Genomic DNA, 10,189 nt, shown 5'->3' with positions numbered 1-10,189 from the left:
ATGGAGCAAAAATATAAGGCTCTCAATATGGCAGCAAAAACAAGTTGGGGCAACCGAGATGAGCGATTTGCACCTAGAACGCCAGCTGAAAATTCTGTAGGTTCAAAAATAACGGCTGCGAGCACTAGACCACGACCACCTTTGAGACCTTTTTATGATGTTAGAGGAGGCACAAGTCACCCCGTTTGAACTCTCACACCTGCCCAGGTGGAGGAGCCAAGAGCGAAGGGCTTTTCCTTTCGATGCGATGAACGTTTCACCCCCGGCCAAAGATGTTCCAAACCGATCAGGAGTGTGATGCTCATCGACGATCTCGAGGAGAATGATGAGGTTGTTGATGATGGGGAGTGTCCAAAGGAGGTCCATGAGGAGGTCGTTGAGGAAGGCGTGGAGGAAGATATCCAAGCTGAAATATCTATGCATGCATATTCGAGTACTTCCGCGTCGAGGATGTTACGGGTAGACGGACTCTTTAGAAAGCATTGTGTGCACATCCTCATCAATTCGAGGAGTACACACAACTTTCTAGATGAGAGATTAGTGAGGAGATTGGGTTTGGATGCCAAACCGACCACGGGATTTGACGTTGCGATTGGAGATGGCACGAAGCTTAAGGCGAAGAGCTTGTGTCGCCGGGTCGGTATATGAGTGCAAGGACATGATATCATTGTGGACTTGTATCCGTTGGTGCTGCGAGGAGCGGACATTGTCCTTGGCACTCAGTGGTTACAGAGTTTGGGACCCATCACATTTAATTTTCGAAGCATGTGGATGAAATTTAAACAAGAAAATAAAGATGTGCGTCTTGATGGCGTTCGGTCTTCGCCGATTCCTGCGATGCAACCTATGGTGGGGCTGCCTTGTGCGTATGATTTGGCATATCTTCTTCAGTTAGGACCAGTAGGAGATGAGCCTCAAACGAGTTCAGGTACTATCATTGAATGGTCTAATTTATTAGATAACTTTTAGGGACTGTTTGAGGAGCCATAGGAGTTGCCACCGAGGTGAACGGCGAACCATCACATAGAGATTGTACCCGGGGCTGCACCGGCAAACGTGAGGCCCTATCAGTATCCACATGTGCAAAAAAATTATTTCTAAGATGGTAGCCGAGATGTTGGAGCAGGGCCTCATACAACCAAGTCATAGCTATACTTATCCCCTGTGCTATTGGTGCGAAAAAAGGATGGGACGTGGCATTTTTGTGTCGACTATTAGGCACTAGATGCTATTACCGTCAAGGATTGGTATCCTATTGATACGATCACGCCTCTGGCTATAGAGCTCTGATACCAGCTTGGTACGATCACGCCTTTTTGGTAAAGGGTCGATCTCTTCCAATTCTTGATCTGGACTAGATCTGGCATGGAACTTTGAAATAAGATCCTGAAATATTCCGCCGTTGGATCGATGTGAAATTTTGATATGTTGTCGCCCTAGAAAATAGCTTTCCAAAAAATTAAGTTTCAGGCGAATCAGAGTTGTGGATCTCGAGATACCATCCATTTAGTGGACGAACATTAGGATGCTCTGTTTTGGATTCGTGGATGGAGGCACGAGATCCTAGGTAATGATGGTTGGTGGAGGACCGGCGTTAATGTGGTGGCACCGGTGAAAAGTGATAGTGGAAGGGTTGTGGTTGATGGAAGGATTAGGGCAACTGTGGGATAGATTGGACGAAGGGGGAGAAGAGGGCCACCCCTAAGGGACTAGGGTCATTAGCCGGACGAGGGAGGTTAGAAGCGGCGTCGCCGGGGATTGAGAGAACGGGAGCGAAGAAGACGAAGGAGGCAAGGCAAAACTCAATCTCAATAATTAATAATCAATTTGGTTGCCTACCACATCCTTTTATAGGCTAACCAACAACTCAAATTAACCCTAAAAACATAATTTTCGTCGACCGCGTTCGAACGCACTGAGTTCGCTCTTCTGGATTTGCGAACGCGATGCAGGCGTTCGAACGCGCAATTGAACGCGCTTGTCGGTATTTGCAAACGCGATGTAGGCGTTCACAGTGCGTTCAAACGCACCGCGTTCGAACGCATAGTATATTCTCTTCACCACGTTCACAACCCCGTTCACAAACCGCGTTCGAACTCACTCCACCCGCGTTCGAACGCGACTTACAGAAAACTTATTTTAATGGAAATTAAACACTAAAACATGAAATAAAACTCTCCTAAAGTGAATCAATGCTCGAGACGACGTCGGTGAAGTCCGAATCGTATCACCTATTCCTGTTATAGAGGAGCTGTTGACGAGCTTGCAGGGGCAACCATATTCAGCAAGCTTGACTTGAGGGCCGAGTATCATCAAATTAGAGTTCACTCGGCGAATGTGCACAAAACTGTATTTTGGACTCCAGACGGACATTACGAGTTCCAAGTGATGCCTTTTGGTCTCACCAATGCTCCAGCTACCTTTCAAAGCCTCATGAATGATATATTTCGGCCTCTCTTGCGAAGGTATATCTTAGTATTTTTTGATGACATTTTGGTGTATAGCAGGATTGAATTGGAGCATTGGCGGCATTTGGAGAATATAATGAATTTGTTAAAGCAAAATCAATTGAAAATCAAGAAGTCGAAATGCCTATGGGGAGTACCACAAGTGGAGTATCACAAGTGGAGTATTTACGCCACATCATCTCAGTGGCAGGTGTAGCGACGGATCCTCAAAAGGTTGCATGCATGACCGCTTGGCCTATTCTTACTACTACCATCGTCGTTTCATCGCTGTTTGTATATCGCCATTTGAAAAATAAAAATAGCAATGACGACACCTATTTTAGCGCTATCGGACTTTACCAAAGAGTTCATTGTGGAATGTGATATGTCAAGAGTTAGCATAGGAGCTGTACTTATAACAACCCAAACCCAAAAAAAATTAATTTTGGGCACGACGTGGCTGGCCACACTGTGGCCGGCCTCGTGCCCATGCAAGCTGCGCATGCAACTTGCGTGGTGGGGGCGCCACGCGCCCGCTACCGCTATCGCAACCAACATGATGATTAATGTAGATAAATTATTTAGACATTAATTATTTTAATAATAATATATATTCTTTAACATGATGATTATTAATTATAATTAGTATAATTAATGATTAACTAGGTTATAAAATATTATGCATAAATATAGATAATACTTATTTTGATTTAACTATGTATTAATATTTCTATTAGATTAATAGATAGTGTTGTAAATTATAATTATTAGATTTATGTACTGATATTCATAATATATGCAATTTAAGTAATCTTAACAATTTATTATATACTATTGTGTGTAGAATAAGATACTAGTCTTATTAATTACTTAATTATTTTGCATAATTAAGTCATAATTAATTATGTCATAATATTTGAATCGTACCTATAATGTGAATCTAATTATGTGCAAAGTAAAAGAAGTGATTTTAAACCAAATAAACCTTTATATTCTACTTGAACTAATTTTAATAGGATAAACGACTAATTAATATTACTTGAATATTTTCAGATCCCGAATCCCCTTATTTGAGATCCCGTGGACCTTGTTAGCGATGAGTGTCACTCGATTATCTGACGGACGTGATAGATGCGTGGTTTGTGTCTTCTTATCAGATTTTGAGTAGTTTTATCCCTTAGATGCCTTTCTCAAATTATGATATATTATATATTATATACATGCATGTTTTGGCCTCCAGCATGATTATATGACTTTATCTATTGATGATTTCAGTCAAGCATATTTTATCATGCATTTAATTAGGCTGATTTGAGATATGAGTACATTGGTGATATATAGAAATGATTATACGGTTATGGTTTTATGTCGGGATGATCTCTATCATAAGTATGCATGTGATAGACTAGCAAAAATATACATGTGTTAGATACATGGTTAGAGTCGGCATTGCATTATTTTTCTCTCGGCTTCTTTACCACATAAATTCTTGAGTTGCATAATCTGTTGTCATACTGGATATATGCATATAATTTATCATGTATAGGAAATCATAAAAGTGCATGTGTATGTGATGTGATGTGATGTGATATGATGTGATTGCTGAAACAGTATCTAGTCCGGACTGGTAATAGATATACTCTTAGTGTATGGCAGAGTATGGTGATGACTGATGGTTGTACTCTTAGCGTATGACAGGGTACAACTATCATTAATATACCCTTAGCGTATGGCAAGGTATGATTACTTTCTTCTGAGATACCCTTAGCGTATGACAGTATATGCTCTGAGCTTGTGACATGATGTGTATCGAGTTTGGGGTCGGGTACCGTAGTCCAGCATGGTGAATGATATTCAGAGTTGAGATAGTTGATTGTGATAATGAGAGATATGTGGATTATATCTGGCTCTGACATATACGATTATCTAGTGGTTGGCAGGCATGTATCATACATCATCATTGATGTAACTAGTTTCATTGGATCATAATTGTTATACATGATATGTCGTTATATTCGGTGATGTTATATGGTAATTTTATCATGTGATATATTTTTGGTTGAGGATATAATATGCTCATTCATGAGAATTGATTTCATTCATATATATGTCATTGAGGATACATATATACCATGTTCATACATGGTATTATGCTATTTTCTGATTCATATTATCCAGTACATGATTTACTCTCTGTTTGGCATCACTGATTCGGGGTAAGATCTATTCACTGAGCCTTTTGCTCATGACTCTCTTTATTTTTTTTCTAACCCTCTCAGATATATGGTACGTGATAGCGAGTTGAGATATCTTGAGAAGATATTTTAGAACGATGATGAGGTGAGCTATAGATGCGAGACGGTATAGATGATAGTTTAACCAGATATTGAGTTGTACCAGTATTTGATATTTGTATTCTTTTGTAATAGACGATGATTTGGATATTACAGGTCGAATCATAGTGTACTCTTGTATTAGTTATTTTAGTTGTATCTTGATGGTTTGTTGTGGCCTGTGTGGGTCCTGTTAGATTATGTAATGGTTTAATATATATTATTGTGGACTGGGATATTTATATGTTAACCGGTTTATTTGGTTAATAGTATGATTTATTTGGTGATGGTTTATGTGATCATGGATAGGTTAGCAGGTTTTATTTGATGATATCATGATTATATGTGTAAAGGAGAGTATCTGTGTGTGACGGGCCCCGCTCGACTTGTCGCGTGCGCTGCCGTGTCGTGTGGGCGCATGGGCGTGCACGTGCCCATGGCGAGCGAGGGCATTACAGTACTAATGCAAGGAGGATGTCCTATTGCCTATCTTAGCAAGGGTTTATCATAAAAATCTCAGCAATTATCGACTTATGAGAGAGAGATGTTGATAATTATGCATGCAGTGACAAAGTTAAGGCCTTATTTGATCGATAGACGATTCATTATACGTACCGATCAAAGTAGTCTTCCATACTTTATAGGACAACGCATACACACTCTGGCACAGCAGAAATGGGTCACAAAATTATTGGGGTATGATTATGAAATATAATAAAAGAAGGGAACGGAAAATAGAGTGGCGAATTCATTATCGCGCCAACCCGATACCACCGAGCTTTCAGCCTATTCTTTTCCTACATTTTCTCCTTGACAAGCTAAGGTATGCATGTCCATTTGACCCAGATATTTTGAGATTATTGTAGGAGGTGATGGATGATCCGGAGCGCCATCCAAACTTAGAGAATCGAGGTGGTTTGCTGCTGGACCGCGGATGCATTCGGGTGCCCACAAATGATGGATTGCGGCAGAAATTGTTGGAGCACTTCTACCACACTCCAGAGGTTGGTCATGAGGGTGTCTTGAGGACTTATAGGAAGGTTCTCAGAGTTGCACGTGGCCAGGAATGAGGCGGGATGTGAGGAGTTTTGTCCGTGCTTGCGAAGTCTATCAAAGGGCTAAGGCAACCACATTGAAACCGGCCGGATTAATTCAGCCTTTACCTATACCGGACCGTGTTTGGGAAGAAATTTCTATGGATTTCATAGAGGGTCTTCTGCTAGTACATGATTATTCTATTATCTTTGTGGTGGTTAACAGATTGAGCAAGTATGCGCACTTTTTGGCATTGTCACATCCATTTTTAGCCAAGTCGGTGGCCGAAATTTTTATTAGAGATGTTGCTCAGTTATATGGCATGCCACGCACGATTGTCTCTTATCGTGATCATGTTTATGAGCGACTTTTGGACTAAGTTTTTTAGATTAAAAGGGACTCGATTGAACTTCAGTTTGGCCTACCATCCCCAAACGGATGGCCAAATCAAGGTGGTCAATCGAGGCATTGAGTAGTACTTGAAGTGCTTTGTTGGAGAGATGTTGAGACGATGGTTGGAGTTTTTACCATAGACGGAGTGGTCCTACAACACTGCTTACCATAGCAGCATTGACATGACTCCATTTGAGACGGTGTATGGATGCACGACTCTGACATTATGCGCTTATGATCTAATGGCATATGCATGAAACAAGTTTATGATGAATAGAGATGCCACATTGAGGAGGTTGCGTGCCCATCTTAAACTTGCTCAGAACCACATGAAATAAGTTTATGATTATAGTCATCGGAAGTAATAGTTCGACATCAGCAATTGGGTGTTCGTGAGAGTACAACTGTATCGATAGGTGACCTTGCTTTCGATGTGTAACAAAAAGTTAGCATATCGCTACTTTGGTTCGTTTCGGGTGTTAGAGCGTATTGGTATGGTTGCATATCGTTTGAAGCTCTTGAAGGGGTCGAGAGTGCACTATGTTTTCCATATTTCATTACTGAGGGAGCAGATTGGTGATCATGAGGTCATTGGATTAGCTATACCGGAGCAATTGGAGCAGACAAAGATCATAGCCAGTTCGAGTACTTGCTAGGCGCCGACGATGACATGGTACCAGATTAGAGATAGAGATTCTAGTCGAGTGGCTTGGCAAGTCATCCAATGAGGCGACATGGGAGTTGGAGATTGATATCTTAGAGTGTTTCCCTGACTTTTCACCTTGAGGGCAAGGTGGGGGAAGCGTGGTGGGCTGATACATTTAGTTAGAAACTTTTCTTACTGTATTAGTTATTTATTTTTATTAAAATAAAATCCATGTAGGTCGCGTTCGAACACAGGAGGGGTCACATTCGAACGTAGGAGGGGTCGCGTTCGAATGCCCTTGCGAACGGCTGCATCAAATTCGCAAATACAGAGAACGTGTAATGCGCATTCAAACGCGGTCGGGCGAGTTTGCACGCTGCGTTCAAATGCCTCCATCGCGTTCGTACATACAGAGTACGATTTTTGTACGTTCGAATGCGATCGGCGGGAATCTTCTAGAATTAGGGTTACTTATTGTTTTAGGACTTGTTGGCTAGCCTCTATAAATATATGGATGACAACCAAATTCATTATGCTATTGGAATATTGATTTTTTGCCTCTTTATCATCTATCTACCATAATCTCCCTCCTCACTCTTCACCATCCTTCCACCTCTATCGTTGGCAAGGTTTCTCCTAACTTCTAATCTCCCTCGACTGTCGAGCCACCCCTCTTCTTTGGAATCTCGACCACTTTGTTCCCTTCGTTTATATCCCTTAATCACATCCACCATCTACCTCCATCTCCATACACATCCATAACCCTAACATCCACCCAACTGTCACCACCACCATCACCTACGTTATTCTGTGTTTTCGTCCCAATTGTAGTTCGAATCTGCGAAGAGTGTAAATATAAAATTTGTAGATCAGGAATTATGAATCTAATCAACTTAGTTTCGTAATTTTCGTAATTTTCTGACTATAGGAGAATATTTGACGAATATTTTGGAATTGGAAAATGTAGCACGATGCTATAAGCAATAGCAGTAGTTCAAGGTGGTCGGTGTCAACAATCCGTGAGAGATTTGAGGATGAGGTGGAAGAGAAAGAGTGAGAGAGAGAGGGAGAAAGAGAGGGAGAGGGAGAGAGAGAGAGATAGAGATTGAGATTGAGAAGTCAATGGGGGCGTCGACACTGCATGCAGCTAGTCTGGCCCGGTTGGTGGGGCCAACGGAAAGGGCCGTGATTAAGCTATCGAGGAATTGAAGAATGGATGTGATTCATCGCATATCTCATGTGATACGTTGTGTTATCTCTCATTTCTGTTCATTAAAGCAAAACTTTTATTATTACATGTCAAATAGGACTGAAAAATACATATTTTTAGACAAATGCTTCTTCTATATAATTTTTATAAAGAAACGCCTTGTGAATTAGAATAATATAATCATTTCATTGTCTCATATCTCTGGTTGTCAGAGCTTTTTAAATAGTAAGGCAAAGGTAAATTAGTTAGAAAATAACAAAATTGAGTGATTTTGCAATAAACGAGAAAGATTTAGGTAAAAATATAAATAAAAGTTCGTAATGTGATAACTTTGTGCTCGGTTATCCACTTTAGTAGTAAAACATGTTGTTATGAAGATATAAAAGAGTTCTATAAGTTGGAATAACATAATTAGTCTCCAAAGCCAATTGCGCTCATAATCATACAAAAAAAAGACCGTAGCTCTTCTAAATTTTATTTTGAATTGCTTCAGCATTTTAGCATTTTATAAAATGAACTTTTCGACATTTCCATCTAAAAGTAAAATGTTGAACTTATCAATGTTTTACCTAGGGCTACAGTTAGGAGTGAAAACGGATCAGATAGTGCTCAACCCATATTCGAATCCATATTTTTTATTTGGATACGGATATTTGACATATATCAAAAATTAAAACCATATCATAAGAAAATAGATACGGGTAATTTTCGGATATGGATCAAATAGTCTTCATATATAGATAGGATCTTAAATGGATTATGGCTTTCCAACTTAGACATATTTCATATATGTTTTCATGTTATATTCATTCTTGAAAGACAATTACTAAGAAAGAATCTTACTGATGATAGGAACTATCCTTGAAAGACACTACTATGGAAAAAAGATTAAAGAGCTATCAACACAACTTAGACATATCTCATATATGTTTTCATGTCATATTCATTCTTGAAAGACAACTACTAAGAAAGAATCTTACTAATGATAGGAACTATCCTTGAAAGACACTACTAAGGAAAATAGATTAAAGAACAATCAATAAACTAACAATATATAATGGATGTAGCAATACTACCAGGTGATATCAAATGATAGACTAAGCAAAAATAAATTCAGATCAACATAGGCATGATAAAAACAAATTTGCAATCCACATCCATTCCATTCCCTGTGTAAAAAATAAATTTGTTCGAGAGTAATCAAGTGTACTAACGATTATCATTTTTGAACCAATAAAGATTCATTTAGTAAGATCAGAAAAGCTCGATTTAAAGTATTGCACAAAATCAATTAGCTTTTCATATTGTAATTAAGAACACTAAAGTAGCACTCATTGTCAACCTTGACCCAAATTTACCCATAATAACCATATCCAAATAACTAAAAATTAAGCAAAATATACATACAAAAAAAAAAAAGCACGGTGATATGCTATGGCTTTCTTGTGTCTCTCTAATGAGCATGAACTATGAGGCATCTATACTTGCCAACCTGGATATTAACAGCTATGAAGGCATTGTGTAAAAATTTATGGATTAAAAATTTAAAGTAAGATCACAACAAGGCAAAGGAGTAGAGATGGCAATGCTAGGGGATATGAAGATATGCTTATTCCTTCGAAACTAGTGCTAGACTAGAATCAAGCTATTGACTTAGCAATCAAGCTATAATTGTAAATTGCATTAAGTTGGAAGTAATCATGTGGTGATCCGGAGAAGTGATGGCGACGGAGGAGTTGAAGACGGTGATGTCGACGGAGGAGTTGATGACGGTAATGCCGACGAAGGAGGAGTTGAAGACAGTGATGCTGACGAAGGAGGAGTTGAATACGATGATGGCGACAGAGGAGTTAAAGATGGTGACCGGCCGATCAGGTGATGGTGACGAAGGATTTCAGTGGAGGCGGCTATCGATTTAGGAAAGTGATGGAGAGAGTTAGGTTAGAATTGGTGAGTTGAGGGTCGGGTAACGGGTTATGGGTATTTATATTAGTGATTAACTAGATATTCGTTATCTAGATCTGAATCCGAATACATTAGTTATACACATATAAGTATTTGGATCTAATTTTTTGTAAATATACTATCCGGATCCAAATCCAAATATTTAATTAAAAGCCTATCC

This window comes from Typha latifolia, chromosome 14 (assembly GCF_019914945.1).
Source record: "Typha latifolia isolate L0001 chromosome 14, TyphaL0001v2, whole genome shotgun sequence".
NCBI lineage: Eukaryota > Viridiplantae > Streptophyta > Magnoliopsida > Poales > Typhaceae > Typha > Typha latifolia.
This window is presented reverse-complemented; position numbering follows the sequence as displayed.